This window comes from Impatiens glandulifera, chromosome 4 (assembly GCF_907164915.1).
Source record: "Impatiens glandulifera chromosome 4, dImpGla2.1, whole genome shotgun sequence".
In the NCBI taxonomy this organism is placed as follows: domain Eukaryota; kingdom Viridiplantae; phylum Streptophyta; class Magnoliopsida; order Ericales; family Balsaminaceae; genus Impatiens; species Impatiens glandulifera.
In genome coordinates this window covers 42,453,843-42,476,868 of record NC_061865.1, presented here as the reverse complement: position 1 = coordinate 42,476,868, position 23,026 = coordinate 42,453,843, and the positions used below count along the sequence as shown (strand labels likewise).

The window sequence follows — 23,026 nt, the reverse complement described above, 5'->3', positions numbered from 1 at the left end:
AGTTAGTTTGAGTATTTGTAGGATCCCTAATGTTGATAGTTCCTTTCTTTCTACAGCATTATATTTCTCTCGACATTGGGATCCATGACTTGCCTTTGGATAACTTCTCTCGTTCAGGAAGTGAAGGAGTAAACATGAGTCGGGTATCAGTAGGATTGGATCTCAATGAGCCTGTAAGTTCACAATGGGGAAGCTTGATGGACATCAGTATTATCGAGTCATTGACTTATTGTATTATGTTTGTCTTAAAAAGTAAACGAGTCCATCATTGTAATGATGATTAATGGAGAAGGGAAATTCATTAGGAAAACTAATTTGTAAGATCATTTCTTTCGAAACTTTAGAGTAGAAAACTATTTACAATTTGAAATGACATTCCTTATAATTTGACAGTACAATTTACAATTAGAAATCATATTCACTCTATAACACAACCTATATTTTAATAAACTTTAAGGACAAAGAGAACTGAGCTATGTTTAGCTTGGAGTATGGAAACAGTGAATTTGGTGGAGTTAATCTGGAAAAGATTATAACAGACGACTATTACCTCGTTGAAATTGCTCTATCGATTGAAAACGTGCTAAAATGTTTTGTAATATACTATGAATTTGTAATTTTTTTCATTTTTCATTTTGAAATATCTTTCTTTTTCACACGAAATTTTGAAATTGATCTGATCTATCACATGCCCAGTTATACCATATATGGCGGTCCATCTCTATGAGTTTGATATTTTAAAGGTGTTATATTATAATTTGAAGCTTTTATAATCCTAAAATTTGTTGTTATTTTTCAGAATCCTTTCGAGTCTTCATTCCATCCCATTAAAAACTATAGAGATAGAGCAATGTCATGTGTGAAGAAAGCATGGAATAAGTGGAGATATACGAATAAGAGGGACTACATCCAACCACATAATGGCGATGAAGAGGAAATCAAATTATAACCTCCTCCTGAATTCGACGACGAAGATTAGAATTATCTCTTTGACCATCGCTACTTCATGATTGAATTTAAGGTATAATAGTTATTTTTAAATCATTATATGTTTAATCGACTATTAACCAACAACTATAACTATCTTATAATTACAGAAAAAAAGTACGACCAACGTCGGCAATAGAGAAAAATTGGTATACACCCACCACACCGATAGCAATCCATTTTCGCAAGTGGAGTAACAAATAGTAAGTTTTAGTAAGAGTATTAAATTTTCATAATATCTAACAGATGGTTTGTATGTTATTTGTATAGGAGAGGGACATTGGACACACCCCTAGTTATGAAGACTTCTTCCTACATATGTATACTAGGAAAGCGATCGTCGAGGATCCGACTCTCGTGCCTTCTCCGCATGTTCAACATGTCGTCATAGGTTATAATCCTTTTTATCATTTTAGTTTGCATGTCTAAGTTTAAAATTACTAAGATTGTTAAAAAATGATTGTAGAATGTGATGCGCGAGCGACTAGAAGAAAACCTCGATATGTCGTCATTGGATGTGTTTGAGTCTGCTTTGGGACCATAGGAACATAGGAACATAGGAGGGTGAGCGGGATAGAATTGAGAGTACATCAAATGCAGATCAGAGCGGATCAATGGGGAAGTTACTTCTCGAGCATCAACAACACACGGGTGTCTCAACGTTAAGAGATGACAGCGTTGCACGAGGAGAACAGGAACATGCAAGAACAGATGGCGCAACATGGATGTGAAATGGAAGAGATGTGCTCGATGATGCATACCCAACAAGAGGCTATACAGACGTTTATGTCTAGGATGCCCCCTCCTCCCTGGACCAGTCTTGATTAACATACGATTTGAGATTTTTGTATTAATACGATTTGAGATTTTTATAATTTAGAATTCATTTTTATTTATGAATGATTTTTTTACTAATAGTAGTAGAACAAAATATGAAACATGTTTAATAAGAATAAAAAAATGTCAAAAACCCGAGAGCAAACATTATCAACGTCAGCATTAGGGGAATGCCGATGTTGATAAAGAACAATACTAACGTCGACATTAGGGGAATGTCAACGTTAATAAGAGAACAAAAAATGTTCAAAAACCCGAGAGTAAGCATTATCAACATCGACATTAGGGGAGAACTGACGTTGATAAAGAGCAATATTAATGTCGGCATTAAGAGAATGCCGATGTTAATAAGAGAACCATAAATGTTCCAAAAACCCGAGAGCAAGTATTATCAACGTCGGCGTTAGGGAGCGCCAACGTTAATAAAAGAATCAGAAATGTTCCAAAAACCCGAGAGCAAGAATTATAAATATCGGCGTTAGGGGAATATCACCGTCGATAAAAACCATTATCTTTTAACGTTGAACTTTTTAGCAACGGGAGATGATTTTGTTCATCGACACTAATAGTTATTAGCAGCGATATTATGGCTTTTAACGACGGATTAGGTTGTTGCTAATGATGCATTTTTCACTAATGTAATTAACCTTTATTATTCAATCGATCTTAACTACGCTGAAATCTTTGAAGGTTCACATCATACAAAATTAAACATCGATTAGGCGGCCAAATGCGCGACCAAATGCACAAACTAAACATTTGTCCGATCGTTCATTAGTTTTTCTTTTAATTTTCTTAATATCATACGATTGAAATATAATTATCGTCATGCCTAATTACTTCTAATTGGTTATAAAACGTATATTAAGTCGCACGAGGACCATCGTTCTTGAACCGAAGCTCAAGAACAACGGTTAAATTCTGATGATCAACTTTTTGGCCAAAACTAAAATACAAAATCAACGATAAACGGACAATCAAGCTCAATCCATCACTCAAATAACAACTAAAGAGCAATGATATAAACAATAATTGATCAATTGCACAATTAAACTCTTTAAATCAAGAAGAAAGAGAAACGTATGATTATATTCCATATTAAAGTTACAATCGATTAGAAGACTTAAAAGGACTAAATGATACTTTTAATGAGTTATGAATGTTCTCCTAAGGTTTCTAGAGTAGCGATGCAAGCTTCTACAACGAGGTTAGAGAACTCTAACGAGCTTGAATCTATAATGACATAATTCTCTAGGAGGCGACGTAAGAGCTCCACTTTCTCTCTCATGTAGTTCTTGTTACCTCTAAACTTGTTAAAATCTTAGGAACCCTAGGAAATTAACCGACATTCTAACTTGGGCTAAAAGTTACGGGCACTCTCTAGACCTACACATGGTGAGTGACCGATTGTAAGGTCATTCATGCAATCTTATTATTATTTATTTATATTATTATTATTTATAAAATCTTATTATTATTTATTTCATTTGTAAGGTCATTCATGCAATTTGGTTCACCATAGCCTTTGTTCTTTATTGTTAAAGATCGAGCATGTTCAACTACGACTTCCAGCTTATGCGACATACCTTGTTTGACACATTATTAGTGACAGGTTGAGGCCACTACATGCATGTAGCTGATCCTCAAGCTATCAATTTCGTAGGTGTCTCATCCCGCATGGTGAACCCTATCTTAGTGACATGTCGGTTGAAGCTTCAATATCCTAAACCTATCACTATTGGGTTGCGTGATATCTCTCGGTTGATACATGGTGCATGGTGGGATGTGGTTGGTACCAACTAGTAGTTGACTTTTATGTCGTCAATTTGGTAGGTCATATATCCATAATAAAGAAACTTAGCTAGAATTCTCTTCATTTAAAGTCCAAGGCACCTCTAGATAACTTCTACGACTTATATTGCCCTTCTAAAGATCTTCCTACTTCATGAGAAATGAATGATGGTTTGAGGCAAGTACTGAATTGTTCCTTGTGGTGTGAATATTTTGGTACGTGGTACATCCTTTTTAGTGCACCCTAGCTCTACTTCTCATGAATTGAACACATGTTTCCCTATATTGCCTCAGATGACTTATCCCTTGCCTTTAAAAGCAAACTAGAAGTTTTAGGTGAAGAATGACGCATCGGGGCTTATACCTTGTTGTAGCTAGGTTCATTATCATCACTTTCGTTATTCATATACGTGGTTTGGTAGTTCGTAGCCCGACTTATCAACTATCCAGCCCAAGTATGCATCCATTTTGTTCTGGATTTGGAAATTACATGGAAATATGGTAATTTGCAAAGGGATGGCACGATGAAGAAGGAAAATGAGATGCTTAATGTGGTAATTTCCAAAAGGATGTCACTATGAAGAAGGAAAATGAGATGCTTACACATACATGACCTCATGCTTTGTCATCATATAAAATTTTCAATTAAGATCTCTTTTATTTGGTCAAGTAAACACAAAATTCATCTAGACATAGCCCCACTCCAAGAGAATTAAAGTAAATTGACAGTTTAGAAAGAATTCCTTAAAGGAGGGGCTAAATGGCTCAATAACCTGAAGAAAATTAGGCTGGTAATGTAGAATTTATCTGGATAGAGCCCCGCTCCAAGAGAATCAAAATAAATATCACAGTTCAGAAACAAGTCTTTAAAGGGTTATACTTGAACAATCATTTGTCGTTGAATATGCAGTTCAAGATCAGATGTGTGAATCTTGTACCAAAGTTAATAAGTGATTGTTAATATTAAATGCCTTATCCAACTGTCAATTCTTATGGATTTGACTCTACAACATCGTGCTTGATTATAAGTTGCTTGAGAAATAATAATGATTGTCTATGAGATACGTGTTTCCTCAATTGGACTGATATGTCACCCATTGTTCGGGATTGGCTTGAACTCTAGAACACAATATGCGCATTTGATCTTTAATTGTATATTCGACATTGACGACAAATGATTGTTCTAGTATAGCCCCTCCTCCTTTAAGAACTTCTCTCTAAAGTGTCAATTTTACTTTGATTCTCTTGGAGTGGGGCTTTTCAAGATTAATTTTGCATTTTCCAAGCTTATTTTTTTAATGTTCTTGAGCCTCTTAACGCAAAAATGTTACAAGTTCCTTGGATTCTAATTGGTTTTGATCCATGTCCTTGGTGACAAATGTAATTATCTATGTTCAAGAAGAGCATCATGTTCCCGAATGCGATAGTTATTTACAATCGCCTAGGACATGATAAAAACCCGAATTAGAATCAAAAGTATTTCTAACATTTTATTTTAAGAGGCTCAAAACCATGAAGAAAATCATGGCTGGTAAATACATAATTCATCTGGACATAGCTCTACTCCAAGAGAATCAAAGCAAAATTGACAATTCAGAAAGAAGTCCTTAAAGGAGGGGCTAAGAGGCTCAAGAACATGAAGAAAATTTGGCTAGTAAATGCATAATTCATTTGGACATAGCCCCACTCCAAGAGAATCAAAGTAAATTGACAGTTCAGAAAGAAGTCTTTAAAGGATGGGCTAAAAGGCTCAAGAACATGAAGAAAATAAGGCTGGTAAACACAAAATTCATCAGAATAGAACTCAACTCCATGAGAATCAAAGTAAAATTAATAGTTCAGAATGAAGTATTTAAAGGAGGGGTTAAGTGGCTCAAGAACATGAAGAAAATCAGGCGGGTAAACGCAAAATTCATCTGGATAGAGCCCTAATCCAAGAGAATCAAAGTAAACTCACATCTCAAAAAGAAGTTTTTAAAGGGATATACTTGAACAATCCTTTGTCGTCGAATATACAGTTCAAGATTAGATGTGTGAATCTTGATCTAGAGTTAATATATGATTGTTAATATTAAATGTCATTGCATTACAAGGATAAATAAAAATGAAATTTACACAGTTGAAATAAGCAATACTCACCTCTTTGTGATCCTCATTGAAGAAATAAAATAAAAATTATTTTATTTGTAAACATTTTTTTAACAAAGTTGTTATGAATTTAGTAAAATTGTTAGGGATTTAATTAACTGCTAAGTATTTGTTAAAGAAATTAATAAACTATATTATTTATTTTGGTATTGATTAGTTAGATTAATTAATTTTCATCTAAACATTATGTTGATTATAAGTTTAAGGACTTATTTATACTATAGATAATAGTTTTTTACTCATTTTGTAATTGATATAATATAAATATAAATAGTCGTTGAATAATCAGAAATTCTGATATAGTCGAGTTATTTTCATTTTTCTCAACTTCTCCATCCTCTATCTTCTCTCTTCATATTGTATATTGTATCAAAAGTTTCGATATAGAAAAATTATACTGACATTTTCATACTGTATATCGTATCAAAAGTTTCGGTATAGAAAAATTATACCGAAATATCAAAAGTTCCGGTATAGGAAAATTATACCGAAATATATGTATACCGAAATATCACTATGATACAAGTAACATCCTGTTTGTACTAAATATTGATGATATGCCGAGATTTTATAATGAAAAAATCAATTAAATATTTTGTAAGAACAAATCGAACACTTTATGGTGAAATCAAATTAGTTTTGTATCTAGTAAAATAAAATGTCTAAAAATAGTATAAATAATATTACAATTTAATTATATATTGATTTAGTTTTAAAAAATTAAATTTTTATAATTAAATTAATATCAAATTTGTTTGTAGAATAAAATCTATGAAAGTTAGAAAAGGTAAAATATTTATATTGGCTAAGTGAATTTAATTTAAAATAAAATTTTAATTATTTATAATTTTATTAATTATTTTTTTGTTTATTTTTAAATATTATATATGCTTTACATAAAGTCAAGGATGAGGTTAATTTTGGTTTTGGTGGAAGGAAGAAATAAGCTATTATAGATTCATATTTAAAAAAAATTGAATTTTGTAACTCATATATTTATATATATATATATATATATATATATATAATTCTGACATTATTAATTTATATATTATTTGGGCCATTAATAACTTTCTAATTTTTTAATATGCTTTTAGCGAGAATATTATTTTATAACATTTTTCCAAGTTGGGACCGACGAAATTTACTACTTAAGTTATTGTTTTATCGGATATTACTGTAAAGAGATTTAATTCTATATAATATATAATTATATAAATTATAAAATAATTATATAAATTATAAAATAATTAATAAAAATAGAATTATATATATAATTATTTATTAAAAAATATAAAATAGTGTTAAAAAGATAATTAACTTTTCTTATACTATTTTTAAATTTAATAATTAATTACGCGTTAATTAATTTTTAATAAATATATTTTCCTTTATTATTAATTAAAAAATCACAATTAAATAAAAAAACTTTTGATATAAGTTATACCCATACCATTAACTTACTATCATGTGTATGGTAAAAATTTGATTCAATGTATCCATTTTGTCTCACATACGTATCCAAATTAATCGCATGTCTTGACCGGCAATTTGAACACTTTAAATTTTTATATATATATATATATATATATATATATATATATATATATATATATATATATATATATATATATATATTACTTTACTTTACTTGAGAATTTCTGGAGACCAATACATGTCCCTATCAAAATTACTATTTGCAATTTCAGAAGCAGCCGATCTTAGGTCATTTATTGAGAAAAATATCTCTAGGACCGAGCGGAAGAGCCTATATGCCCAAAAATATTGCAATATAGATCCTCTAGGATCAACAACTATGTTCAAGAGGTAGTTAGTGTCCTTCTAAAGTGTACGATTTTGACTCCTCTTTTGTGGGTATAAATAAACCCTTTGTGCTATTCGAATTGAAATATATTTAAAATCGAATAGCACAAAGGGTTTATTTATACCCAAAAGAGATGAATCAAAACCCTAAACAAAAGTGAAATTCTAAAATTACTTGCATTTTCAGAAAGAACGAGGCGTGCCTCTATCTCTTTTGTCTCTTCTTTAATTCACGACAATGTAGAAATTTGAATGTAAAAACTAAAAAAACAATCTCTAATGCTTGTTTGATAAAAGGGTCTATTTGGGTTTTACCTAGATTTTATCCTAAAAATCTTTGTTTGGTAAAAACTAGGAAACATAATAAATAAATAAAAAAAACCTTCCATATATTCGGTTGAGTATCTTGTGGGTAAATTTTTATTGCAGAGATACTCGGTTGAGTGTTTGAAAATGAAAAAACAAACTTCAAACCTGTTTGTATTTCTTGATGATTTGGCTTGCAGCTTCATTAATATTGAAGTCTGTATCTAGCTTTGAACCTTCAATTGAAGAACTTCCTCTTGTATTACTTGATTGTAATGCGGAACTCATCTCTTTTCTGTAATCATTGTATCTCTAACTCCAAATGACCATTGATGATTGAGGAGGTTGTATATTGAAACTAGGCAATTTTCATATCTCTAGATAAACAACAAATGTATTATGTTTGGTTAGAACTTAGCACAAGAAAAAAATAATGATGATTTATATGAAGTGTTATTATTAAATTACCTTTTTGTCCAATTTCTCCTTCGCCTTGAAATGATTCCACTACAATATCGTATATTTGTCCCAAAATAGACGTCGAGTGATAGCTTCTACTACGTTCCATAAAATGAGGGTACTACTCGGTTTTCAATTCTTTTGGAACCACGAATTTTTTTTTCCAATTTTAGGCGCGTCTAGAGAGTCATAGTATATATATAGCAATTGAATCATTTTTTCTTTCAATCGTTCCTTTTCAATATAATCCTTCTCTTCCATGGTTAATAATCGATCCATGAATGCAAGCCAACTATCAGCTGTAATACCTCTAGAGCTACTGCAATGGGGAAGTGATAATTTAGTATTTTGAATGATAATATAAATTGTTTATTTATTAAATGGATGGATCATGGATGCTAAGGGATTATTTTTTATTTAATCCAAATAGCTTTAAATCAAACAAGCTTTTGCTTTTTCAAACATTCATTTGGAAGATTCATGCCGTTGACCAAGATTTGAACTATAATTTGGAATTGCCTAAACATCTATTATTTAATTTTAATTATTTTTCAAAGATGAAACTTAATTATTAATCTAATTAATAATGAAAATGTTAACCAGATATATGAAAAACTAATAAAAAATACTATTTCCATTATTTATCATAACTATTAATATAACTCAAATATTTATTAAATAATTATTTAATAAATTAAATATTTGACTATTTATTTAATTTTTGTTTTTTTTTTTCAATTTAAAATAACAAATGACAGTACATATCTTTGACCAATTGTCTTTTACTTTTTTTTATTTATTTTTTTTTTCTGAAACGAATACAGTATAATGATATTTGTGCAGAAAAAGATTTTCTAATATTATTTTTATGATACTACTCAGTTTAAATGAAAAGAAAACAACATTGGTACTGATTAAACTTACTAAACTATCTCAACCATGTTTGGGCTTTTAAATTTCGTGTGTTAAGCATTTGCGTAATAAACTAACTAACTAAAAAATAATATTTTTTAATTAAATATAAGTAATTAATTATTTAATAACATATAAATGACTCAACAATAATAAAATAATAAATGGTCTAAGTTTTTTTTATCAATACCCATTTCTTTCCATATTTACACCAACTTTTTAATATAATAATAAAAAGTTAATATTTAACCAATTTAATGTTATAATATTAATTAAAATAAAATTTATATTTAAAAAAAGTTGTATATTATTAATTTAAATATAATTTGATTACGATATAAATTAATTAAATCATTTGAAAAATCTTTTGATCATAACCTAATAAATTGATTTTCATTAATATATTATGTCTTAACGAATTTCCAAACATTCCCTTATTTTTATTTTGTTGAACGAGGCTATACCATCATTTGATCTCATTTAATGAGCTGACAAAACTAAAAATCCATCCATTATATCAAATCTCTTCATATCACTCCTTCTATCACCCAATTTAAAATATCATTCACTCTCTTCTCTTCTGTTTGTGTAGCTCTTCTGTTTGTGTAGGGTTTCTATTAGGAACTTCTCATTCTTGAAATTGAATTTTTATCCAAATTTTTTATTTTTCATACAAACTTTTATTTTAAAATTTGAATTATTTTATTTAATATTTCTTAATTTAAGATTTAATATTAAGTAACAACTATATGTTTAAAATCAAAATATAATTTTTTTAAGTTTAAAAAATATAAACTATTATTTGTGTAATAGATTGTGACTTAAAAAATTAAATATTTTTAGCAAATGTAATCATTTTTGTATTAATTTGAATGTCCTTTGATATTGATAATATTTTTTCTTATACACAATTCAATTATATATAAAAAAAAATTATAAACCCTAAACTAAAAATGAGAAAATCTTCAATCAATTTAAATTAAAGGTGACTAATTAAATAATTTGTAAAAAATATGTGTGGTTAAAGGGTTAAATTGTTGGATTATATATGAGCAGACAAAGAGTAATTAATTATTTAAAAAATAATAATTATTAAAAAAAATTATATAATAAAAGTTATTTCATACGGGTCCTAATATATGCAAAGCTGGACTTTGCATTTACGTGGATTGATGGGTGATATTGACAAAGTAAACCAAATCCTTTCATTTGATTTGTTTTATTTTTGTTAATTAAACCTCTGTCTTCACTCTCCCCTGTCTTTACTCTCTTTCAAAACCGTTTCACTCTCCTTCAAACCCATATCTTTCAAAACATCCACCAACACAAATCATCTTCATTCTCAAAATGTTTTCACATTATATTGGATGGTTTTCAAAGTGTTTTCACACCACCACCAACACAAACCATCTTCATTATCCTTCATACTGTCATCCATCTCAAACTCCTTCAAACTGTCATTCATCTCAAACTGTTACCGACAACGACGTGGGGCTGAAGCCGCGAGAGAGAACGACGAAATGATTTATTTCAAACAGTTATTACTAAATCTAATCGCTCAAAAATAAATATTTTGTTTGAAGGATTTAAATAAGTTTCAAAGCGACATGATTTACATCACCCCTCTTTTTTTTGCTATGCAATAGTTATTCAGGCTTTTTCAGAAATTTACACCGGCTGGAGGGGGATAAATCGATATTTTCTACTTCGTTCCATAAAATGAGTATGTATCTAGCTTTGAACCTTCAGTTGAAGATTCGTTCCATAAAATGAGTATGTATCTAGCTTTGAACCTTCAGTTGAAGAATCTTGTATTACTTGATTGTAATGCAGAACTCATCTCTTTTCTGTAATCATTGTATCTCTGACTCCAAATGACCATTGATGATCGAGACGAAGTAGAAGATATCGATTTAAGTCTATTTTAGGACAAATAGATGATGATGGAGATGATGAGGAAGGAGTGGATGAAGATAATCAAGCGGGGGATGAAGATGATGATGTAGGGAATACACATTTTGAAATTAACGATGATGGACTACGGAGGAGAAATCTATCTATGCTCTGGAAGAAGAGAATAATTGAAATTGATACAAACAAGATGAAAGAGAAACATCTACTTTAAAAATACTTCTAAATTTAACCACTAAGTAGTTGGAGATGGAACCACATCCCGTTCATAGTAATTAATATTTTTTTAGTTCACATTTTTTGTTACTTTAGTAATCGAGAGAGAATCTGATATATATTTATCCCCTCCAGCCGGTGTAAATTTCTGAAAAAACCTGAATAACTATTGCATGACAATAAAGAGGGGTGATGTAAATCATGTCGTTTTGAAACTTATTTAAATCCTTCAAACAAAATATTTGTTTTTGAGCGATTAGATTTAGTAATAACTGTTTGAAATAAATCATTTCGTCGTTCTCTCTCGCGGCTTCAGCCCCCACGTCCACCACGTCGTTGTCGGTAACAGTTTGAGATGAATGAAAGTTTGAAGGAGTTTGAGATAGATGACAGTTTGAAGGAGAATGAAGATGGTTTGTGTTGGTGGTGGTGTGAAAACACTTTAAAACCATCCAATACAATGTGAAAACATTTTAAGAATGAAGATGATTTGTGTTGGTAGAGGTTTTGAAAGATATGGGTTTGAAGGAGAGTGAAACGATTTTGAAGGAAAGTGAAGACAGATGTTTAATTAACAAAAATAAAACAAATCAAATGAAAGGATTTGGTTTACTTTTTCAATATCACCATTGTGCCTGAAGGATTGTTGAAATATTGTGCCTGAAGGATTGTTGAATGGCCATATATGAAGATGATCACCATGATCAGTTGGATTGTTGAATGGCCATATATGAAGATGATCACCATGATCAGTTGGAGTCATGAACCACGCACATGGATAAACACATAATGCAATTCCAGAACCATTATTCTCTTGTTCAGAAGAAACATTATAAGTTGGAAGTGTTGGTCCAACAGAGATGCCATTTTGTGACCCATTTGGTAATTGAATAAGAGGAGACAAAAAAATGGCTGTTGATTATATAGAAAAGGCGGAGGACAGGCAGATCGAGAAGAGGATGTCTTAGGGGGGGTTGACTTTGGTTCTACATTGGTTTCTTCCACAGTGTCCCTTCTGCCGATCTGAAATATAAGAGCAATATCAGAAGAGAAGTGTATTTAATTGAAATTAGAAAAGACAATCCATCTATACTTCACCTGTACTTTTAAGCTTTCATTGATGTTCTTCAGATCATCATATTCCTGATTGACCTGCTCCTTTTCCTTCAACATTTTGAAAAAATACAGTCGCTAAACTTTAAACAATACTAGAAAACAAGATCTACCGAAAAGAGAAAAATAGTTCCCAATGAAAATTCTTGAGAAAATTTAACGAAGAAAACAACTTAGAACAGCAGTATTGGCTGGTGTAGATTTTACCTTTTTCAGGTCGTCATTCTCCCAAGCTAAACTAGCAGCTTATTTCCTCAACTCCTCGGAATGAGCCTACCAAAAATACAAGCAATAATTGAAGTACAAAAATGAACAATGTAAAGAAAATATAGAGATACCCCACCCATCAATTGCAATGAAATTCAGCATTAAAGCTTAAATAAACATATGAGCCAGAGAAATTTAACATTAAAGTATGGCCCTTTGAAGATGACTGAGACCTAAACCCTAAACATTTCTTCTTCACTAGAAATGCTAACATTGGACAAGACGGGAAACACATCTTCATGATCATATGACAACGGCATAGGGAGAGTATTATATTGAATGTTGTATTTGTTTAGATTTATAAAAATTAGATCCACATTGTGTTTACACATGTCACATGGTTATAATGTTGGACAATTTATGATAATACCCAAGGCATTGCTTATTTCTAGTGGCACTCCATTTTCTCTCTTATTTGTCCATGTCCTTATCAAGCATTCACATTTACAACTTCCTACTGTTATTCTATCTTATCCAATTTATTCTATCTTATCCAATTATTCAATTTATTCTATCTTATCCAATTATTCAGTTCTTAAATGGTTTGACCATTCTTTGGGCCTCTAAATCAGTTTCATCATTGGTGACTAAATTCTTTGAATTGTGAGGCTATATAATTATTTTTATTTGACTGGTTATATTGTTTCATGAGACCAATTCTAGTTTTGTTTCTTCACCAATGGCATCACTTCAAGCACACAGTAAAATTGAATTTAAATACAAGGCAATAAAAGAAGTTCAAACCAACAGATGGGTCACATCTTGCACTCAAACTTCACTTGGATAGTCTTCTTACTCTAACTCTTCTTTTACATCCACTTTCTTTCTAAGCAAAAGACTTGAGGAAGATTAGGAATAAGCATTTAACGGATAAATTCAAAATCCAAACAGATCCGAATCCAAAATACTAATTTGGATAAATTCAAAATCCAAACAGATCCGAATCCAAAATACTAATTTGGATTAACTATTTCGGATTGGATTGAGTTCGGATTAGATTGATTTCGGATTGAATTAGGATTGTCCAAATTATCTAAACAAAAATACATTTTCCAATTTTTTCCCTAAATTGTGTTTCACCAGAATAAATTGATTTTCTCTATTTTTTTAGCATCAGTTATGCCACAACCAGTTTTTTTTGTAACCATCAAATTTTTATTTAGTCAATTAAAATTTTGATTTAAAAACATACTTCAATAATTGTATTAACAAATTAGAGACGTTTTTAACCAAATTAATTATAATAAAATGTATTATTAAAAAACTTAAATTTAATAATATTTTTTTCTTTTTTTAAATTAAGTGGATTATAAAGAAAAAGTGGACTGAACATTAAATTAACAAAACAAAACAAAAAGAAAGTAAAAATAAACATATTAAGTACTGAGAATTAAAAAATGTTAAATTAGATTATTCAAACTATACCCAGTCCAATCCGTATTAATCAATGTAATGGTTTGGATTACAGATAGGATAAATATAATATGGATCAGATTTAACCATTTACCATTTGTTCGCCCCTAAGGAAGACAAAGAACATTTGAGATTGTAAGATATGCTGGATGGTAGGAGTTTATAGTGATTGCATATATAAGTTTTCGCATTCCATGTTTTTGCTTAGGATTTCCAGATGTCATCTATTTCCTGATATAGTCTCTGAGAAGGCCTATTGATCCACACTTATCAAAACTATTCTAACAGACAAATCAATTTCACTACTTGATAAGTGGTGAAAAAATAATATTGTGTCCTAGCTACACGGTTATGATGCTTTGTTTTGTCTCTGAATGGAATTCACCCCTTTTAACTGGTGCACAGAAAGTGGCAAAGGTCCATAAAGTATAAGAATGGAAATTGTACAAGTTTGAGGTGATCCAGGCTGGATTCCTTCCTTCCTAACTATTATACTCAAGAATACATTAAAAGTGTGCTTACCTGGCGGCGGAGAATTGTTTGTCCAGCTGACTCTCTGTTTGCCAATACTCTATGGAGCCTTCGAGACTCTTTTTCTGCCTATAACATTCAGAGCTTTAATTAGCAAGCATGAAGGTGTATTCAGTAAGAGATATCACAGTCTCCATATACCTCATTCAAATGTTGTCTCGACTTGCCCACACTAAGATGAGGGGAAATTATGGTGGGAGGCAACAGACTATTATGGAGATTAACATCTCTTCCACCATTTTCTGTTATCTCCCTGTTGCTGTCCACATCTCGGTAATGCTGCTCAACACTCAGAGGAGATGCATCCTATTAAAATGAAAAAAAAAATGTTCTCATGTCCTGAACAAAGAATCACAAAGAACAGCATTTGAACATATAAATTGAAAATATTATTTTCATACTAAAAATGTTTAAATTAAATTAGTTCTCAGGTCCTGGGAAGATACCATCACATTTCCCGGCTTCCAAATAACATCAATGGCTAACAAGTTCACATTGTCCCCAAAGCTACCACAACTTTTTACTAGTATTATCTAGATCAGTAGTTGTAACTATAGAATATCTTAACTATACACAATTTGCAAACTCTGTAATGGATAAACGTTTACCTTTCATATTTTTCTGTACATGATATCTACATTGGCATAACTGATGAGAGGTTGTTAAGAATAAAGAAGTAGGGAAAATGATTTGTGGGCAATCTTGTAAATATTGAATACATTATGTAGCAGGATGGAAATAGTGAACCTAAGTTCTCACACCATCTCCACTTTTTTTCCATCACCTCTTCTCACTTAGAACCCTAATTTTCCTTGCTGAATAACAGCTAGCAGTTACTAAAATAGTGGAGCAGTTCCTGCATAAAAAAAACTGTGTTTTAACACTAGAGGCAGAGGATTCTGACAAGGGCAAAGCAGGGTTTGATGTCAAAATCAAATCTTTGATAAGTGGACTCGTCTTCAAACTACTAAATTTTGAAATATCTATGTAAATGAAGGCATCAAGTCCAAAACTAGCTATAAATCAGAGATCTAGTTGTAAATTTTGAAGATCATCAAATACAAACAAAAATACAAGATAAGTAAAGATTAAACCTTTCCAGAACCCATAAGCGGCGAAAGAGATACATCTCCCTCTTTTGAAGAACTCCTCAGCAATTCTTCTTCTTCTTCTTCTTCGTTAACCCGCCAAGCTGATGAATGTGCCAAACCAGCCAAAGCTTCCGCCGCTTCTATCTCAATATTCACCATTCCATCACCGACACAACCCACGTCTTCGCCGCTAATCCTAACCGCCGAAACCACCGTCACAAACGACGTACTCAGTGAAGTATTATTACTAGTGTTGGAGTCGAGCGCGATTTCCATGAAGTTGTAAGTTTCTTTTGGGGGAGAAAAGAAAGATAGCAGTTCCATTGGGAGGAGGATTTGCTTGGAGGAAGGTGAAGAACAGTATATTACTACTTCGGCAGTAGAAAGAGAGTGTGGGGGTAAAATCGGAAGAGGAAAATCATGGAGGCGCCACGTTTCATGCCAGATCATGACCAGTGGACTGCAAAGGCAACAATTATTTTGGAATTAACTTTGTTCGGTTTGAATATTTATATAAATAAAATTACTAAAATTTAATTTCATTTATTTTCGTAATTTTAATTCATTAATATAAAATAATAAAATATTATTTATTTTTATTTTTTCATTTATATATATGAGTACCATTTAAAGCCTGATTCAAATAGTAATTATTTAAATTATTTGAATTATTTGAAAAAAATAATAGTTGATGGTAATTTTAAGAAAGTATAAAAATTTTTGATAAAAGACTTAAAAAAAATATTTATATATAATAATAAAATAATAAAAAATATTTTAATATTTTTCGGATAATAAATTGTATGATACAATAGAAAAGAGGGGTGAAATTATATTTTTTAAATTTAGTTTATTGAAATAACTCAAATTGAACTAGGCAAAGTGTTTTATTAAAAAAATCATCACTTTATTAAAATTATCCCTAATTATTATTATTTTTCTCTAGGTTATTCAAATAAGGGACAATTCCTTATCTACGAATATTTCAAATAATTTTTCTATAATACCATTTTTATTTTTTTAAAGTGTCCGAATTGTCGGATCGAGACATGTGATTAATTTGGATATATATGAGAGTAAATTGATACTTTGGTTGGATTGTGGGTTGACCCGCCCATAAACTTAAAACGATTAAAAATAAAATAAAAAATGTTATAAATATGTTTCAAACTTACAACCTAACAAAACAAGTACAACCTTTAACAAACAAGAATAATAAGACTTTATATTTTAAATTTAACACCAAATTTGATGAACGCGAAACATTTTAACAATATAAATTCAACTTTCTTAACTAATTAATTTATATATAAAATGTTAAAAATAAAAATAAAAATGCTATCACATTTTCACCGTAATTTTTTCTAGGTTTTATATCATTAATCGTGCAAATGCACGGATTACGTGCTAGTTAAAATTAATAATACTTCATTAAATAATTAAAATAAAATATATTATATTAATATAAAAATAAAATATGTTAAATAAGAGATGGATACTAACCATAAGTTCCTAAATTCGAGTCCGTTAGGCGGCAAATTTTGCACTTTGTTAAATAGTCAAGTGTATTTGCGAACTACATATTTAATCTGTTGTTATATTTTTTTATCCTCTCTTCTAGTCTAGCGACAATAAGAGGTGGATATTAGCCATAAGTTCTTGGGTTCGAGTCCGTCAGTCAGTAAATTTTACGCCCAGTTAAATGATTAAGTGTGTTTACGGGCTATATATTTAATCCATTGTGTCATTTTTTTCATCCCCTCTTCTAGCCTAGCGAAAATAAGAGATGAATACTAACCCTAAGTTCTTGGGTTAAATGTTTAAGTGTGTTTGCGAGCTACATACTTAATTTGTTGTCCCATTCTAAAGTCTTATTAGCCTAGTTTGTTAAAGGATTGTATTTGTTTTTGTGTTTGTGGGCTACATACTTAAGAGGTGGATATTAACCATAAGTTCCTGGGTTCGAGCCGTCAAGCGGCAAGATCTGTGCCCAGTTAAATGATTAAGTGTGTTTACGGGTTACATACTTAATTCGCTGTCCCAAAATAAAATATGTTAAAATAATACACATATTTATTTAATTTTATAAATATAATATATATAATTAAAATTAAACATACTAATTAAATTATTCAAATAAATATTATAAATTAAAATAAAATACTTTATATTTATATAGAAAATAAAATACATAATTAATATTATATAAAATAAAATGAGTTTATTATATCGCAAATTTCGTCTTATATGTTCTTCTTGTCTGAATCGTCCACAAATTCTCATTTTTTTAGAGTTGTTCATTTCAGTTCGAATATGCAAACTTTAACTCCTTTCTTTTTTCGTCTTCTTCTTCATGTCTACATCGACAATGAGAACACCATACATTTCACAATTATTTACAAATTGAAACGCTCAATATGCTCGATTAAAAATGGGTTAGACTCATATTTCTAAATTGAGTAATGATATATACAGCACCTACCTCATTTGGTAGACAAGAAAGAGAAACTAGTTTTCTCTCTCTTGTATTTTTTTAAGATATATTTTCTTTTTTTGCCAAATGAGGTAGGCGCTATATGAAGGTGTTGTATAAGAGTGTTGTATAAGGGTGTTGTATATATCATTACTCTTCTAAATTTTATAACGTGTTTGATAAATTGTGGCATCAATATACTATTTCACTTTATGACGCATGTCAAACAACCTGCCACAATATGTGAACATGGAAAATTATATCGACTCTATTTTTCACATGAACAAAAATCTCCATATAAATTTTTATTTTCTATATAACGTATTTTTTTTTTAATTTTTATATAAAATATTTAATTTTTATTTTTATTTAATGTATTTTATTTTAATTTTATGTAATGTATTTTAATTTTAGTATATAATATTTACTTTTAGTTTATAATATTTATTTGAATGATTTAATTTAGTATGTTCAGTTGTAATTATATATATTTGTAACTCCGTAAAATTCTTTGTGCGTTTCTTTTTGGAAAAGTTCGAGGTTCGAGAAGTTTAAACCTCGGTTTACGTGTCAGTAAAAATATCGGAGGACAATAAGCATTTACTATTTTTGCATTACTTTTTTTACTATTTTTATAATAAGAGCGATAAACTTAATAATGAGGCGTTAAAAAACAGTAAAAATAATTGTTTTTAATATATTATTTATTCCCTTGATTTGTATATATTATTTTAATTTTAGTATATAATATTTACTTTTAGTTTATAATATTTATTTGAATGATTTAATTTAGTATGTTCAGTGGTAATTATATATATTTATAACCCCGTAAAAAATTTTGTGCGTTTCTTTTTGGAAAAGTTCGAGGTTCGAGAAGTTTAAACATCGGTTTGCGTGTCAGTAAAAATATCGGATGACAATAAGCATTTACTATTTTTGCATTACTTTTTTTTACTATTTTTATAATAAGAGCGATAAACTTAATAATGAGGCGTTAAAAAACAGTAAAAATAATTGTTTTTAATATATTATTTATTCCCTTGATTTGTATATATTATTTTAATTTTAGTATATAATATTTACTTTTAGTTTATAATATTTATTTGAATGATTTAATTTAGTATGTTCAGTGGTAATTATATATATTTGTAACCCCGTAAAAAATTTTGTGCGTTTCTTTTTGGAAAAGTTCGAGGTTCGAGAAGTTTAAACCTCGGTTTGCGTGTCAGTAAAAATATCGGATGACAATAAGCATTTACTATTTTTGCATTACTTTTTTTTACTATTTTTATAATAAGAGCGATAAACTTAATAATGAGGCGTTAAAAAAACAGTAAAAATAATTATTTTTAATATATTATTTATTCCCTCTTGATTTGTGTCAAATCCGAGCATGCCTTTATAAACTCTTCTTGAATTTTTTTTGCATGTAATGTAAATGAGAACTTTATGAACAAAATATACTATCATCAACATAATTATGGTGTTTGTGAGACGCCAATTGTTGTTAAAGGAAAAAAAAGTATAGTGAAAAAAAGAAAAGCTTTTGATTTTTTTAAAATAAAATAATAAAAATAAAGCACACCCGGTGGGACTCGAACCCACAATCGCTTGATTAGAAGTCAAGCGCCTTATCCATTAGGCCACGGGTGCTTGTGTTTGTTTTTTTTTTCTTTATTTAAATTACAAAATAAACATGTTTTAACATTGAGTTAATGACTTATGACAAACATTGAGATTAAATTTCTATATTTTGTGAGGGGAAATAAAATTTTAGTAGTCAATTTTAAAATTTTGAATATATTTTCCTCCCCGTCTTAAATAATAATGAATATATATTTTTCTCCCCGTCTTAAATAATAAGTTTATAGACGACCTAAAATTTAGGTCTTATTTGATTATCATTTGTTTAATTTTGAAATTTTTCGGAACTAAGAGATTTTTTAAAATACTTGACCTCTATTAGATAAATAATATACCATATATATATATATATATATATATATATATATATATATATATATATTAAATTGTGATTAAATTTAATTTAAATATTGATGAGATTTCTAAAAATATGTGAAAAAATGACACTTACAAATGCCCTGATATAATTGAAATTTATAAACAAAATAAAGGTATTTATGTCGAGCAATTATCTAGAAATCGAGCAACAATAAATTTATCTTTTCTTGAAGAAAAGTTAGTGAAGTAGATTTTCAAAAAATGCGAGTGAACGAGAAGATTGGAGGAGAGGTTAAAAAACACATGAACGCAAAACTTATCGCGGAGTATCCATAATGAGTCACTAATATTTGGGAACAGATTTACGTTATCCTGAGTTGAACTGAAACCCATTCCAAAACAAATTTTATAACGTGACATTACTCAGTAATTTCTTAATTTTTTTAATCCAATTTAATAAAATATTCACTTAGTTTTTCTCTTTTATTTTCTTAAGCCCAACTCAAATATTTTTCAAACCAAACATAACTCTAATTCTTAGATTTGTCATTGTTAACATTGTATTCATACCGAAGAAATATGAAAAAAATCAGAGTTTGCATGCAATATTGAGATTTGAATGAGGAATTGCCTAAAGACGACTGTGCACCACCTCTCAACACATTGGTTAATGACATGGCCGAACAAAAATTATTCTCATTTTTAAATACATTAACATGGTACATTTAGTTCTTGAAGGTGCGAGAGAACAAAAATTAGATTCTCTTTTTCGTCGAGCAAGGCACATTTTATTACTGAGTCATCTCGTTCAGACTAAAGAATGTTAGTGCTACCTATTAGAGTATTAGAAGGATGCAACCTCTATTTTAAATGAAATGATTTATAAAGAGATTAACGTCTACCTCGTTGATTTGTCATCAAGTTCAAAGAGGGACGAACACTTGTGCAACTTGGAAAAATCATCATATATATCCAAAATTATGACAAGCAATTTAATCCACAAAACGGGAAATGATTGAATTCATGATAACCCAAAGAGCAAAATCAATTAGATTAAACAATGTAAGGAATTAATCCATATTAGTTGTAAGTAAAAAAATGAAAAATAAATCATTAATATATCATAATTAAAACAGATAAATATATAAAAGAGTTAATATATAGAACAATAATTTGATGTCATAAATGGTATCAAGATTGTTGTGACTTAAATTTAATATGAGAGAAATTTCATTTTTTAAATTCACTCACGTATAGTTATATCATTCCTGACACTATTCATGACATCAAATGTATTCTCTCTATCATAATTACTCTTATACAAATAAACACTAGAGTTCCATTAAAACTATTAGGGCTGCACTAACGTTCTTTTCTGAGGTAACAGGTTTAACTATTAATGAAAGCAAAAGTGTGGCATTTTATGGAGGCGTGAAGGACGAAACAAAGAAGGACATCTTCAACATCATGGGCATCAAGGAAGGCAGCTTTCCCATAAGGTACTTAGGAATTCCGTTAACTGCGAAGCAGATCGAGATCTCACACTGCAAGTCGCTGATTGAAAAGGTAAAAAACACGATATCTGGCTGGGCAGCAAAAAAACTTTCTTATGCAGGGAGGATCAAACTTATCAAAACCGTGGTTATGGGCATAGTTGGCTATTGGGCGCAGTAAATGGTCATTCCGAAGAAGGTAATGAAGGAACTCGACACGCTGATGAGAAACTTTATCTGGGGTAGTAGTGGAAGAGGAGGAAAGAAAGTCAAATGGACCGCTCTCTGCAAACCGAAGGACGAGGGAGGCATCGACTTGAAGAACTGTATCGAGTGGAACAAGGCTTTAACCTTCAAGCATCTGTGGGCTTTGGAGCGCAATCAGGAGTCACTATGGATCAAATGGGTGCATACGAGGTTTATGAAACACGAAACCAGCATCTGGACCTGCAAAATTCACGAAGGTATGAGCTGGTCTCTAAAAAAGATTCTTAAACTAAGAAGCGATATTGCAGATCTTTATGACATCCGACTAGGGGACGGGAAAGGCACTCTATTCTGGCATGACCCTTGGTTTGAAAACCAGCCTATCATCGACAAGGAGGAGTTTCAAAATACTCGTATCAGAAGGGACTGCGCAAAAGCAAAAATCGGAGACATCAAAGACGGGATTGGAACTTGCTCTTGAGAAAAATTCCAGAAGGAAAGAGTATACTTGATCATATAAGTAACATACAACTACACGACAGACCGGATATTCATGAATAGAAAGCTGGGGACAATGGGAAGCTAGTATTGAAGAAAATATGGGAGGTAATCCGGGAAAAAGCGCAGAAAGTAGAATGGGCTCCTCTTGTATGGTCAACGAAGATTATCCCTCGAGACCAGTTCATTCTATGGCTCGCCTTCTGGGAAAGACTCAGCACTCGTGATCGTATCAGTAAGTATATGAGCATCCCGGACGCGAGCTGTCTTCTATGCATAGGAAATGAAGAAATCATAGATCACCTATTCGGGAGCTACTGTATTGCTTCGGAGCTTTGGGACAAATTCTATAAAAGCCTGGAGCTGACCAGTTTCCCGAGTGAATGGAATGAAATCAAAGAAGCAACACTACTCAAAGCCAAGGGAAATAGATTTGCAACAAGCGTGTTCAAGTGTGGCTTTGGAGCAGTGGTGTATAACATTTGGCAAGAACGGAATGCAAGGGTATATGACAGAACCCGCAGGAGCATTGACGAGTTATGGAAAGATATTGTATCGGATTGTAGCGCCCTCGCGGGAACGTGGAG

At 30.5% G+C, this 23,026-nt stretch overlaps 1 long non-coding RNA gene and 1 other non-coding gene across 2 annotated transcripts; both read right to left on the bottom strand.

Annotated features, from left to right (window-relative positions):
* Positions 1–12,152: 12,152 nt before the first annotated feature.
* On the bottom strand, positions 12,153–12,822 carry LOC124933483. Its single transcript, XR_007098972.1, has 3 exons — positions 12,712–12,822; positions 12,490–12,555; positions 12,153–12,414 (listed from the first exon to the last, which is right to left on the bottom strand). It is a non-coding gene; the product is annotated as an uncharacterized LOC124933483 (long non-coding RNA).
* A 7,037-nt stretch (positions 12,823–19,859) lies between these two features.
* Positions 19,860–19,932, bottom strand: TRNAR-UCU. Its single transcript has one exon. It is a non-coding gene; the product is annotated as a tRNA-Arg (tRNA).
* Between the last annotated feature and the right edge of the window lie 3,094 nt (positions 19,933–23,026).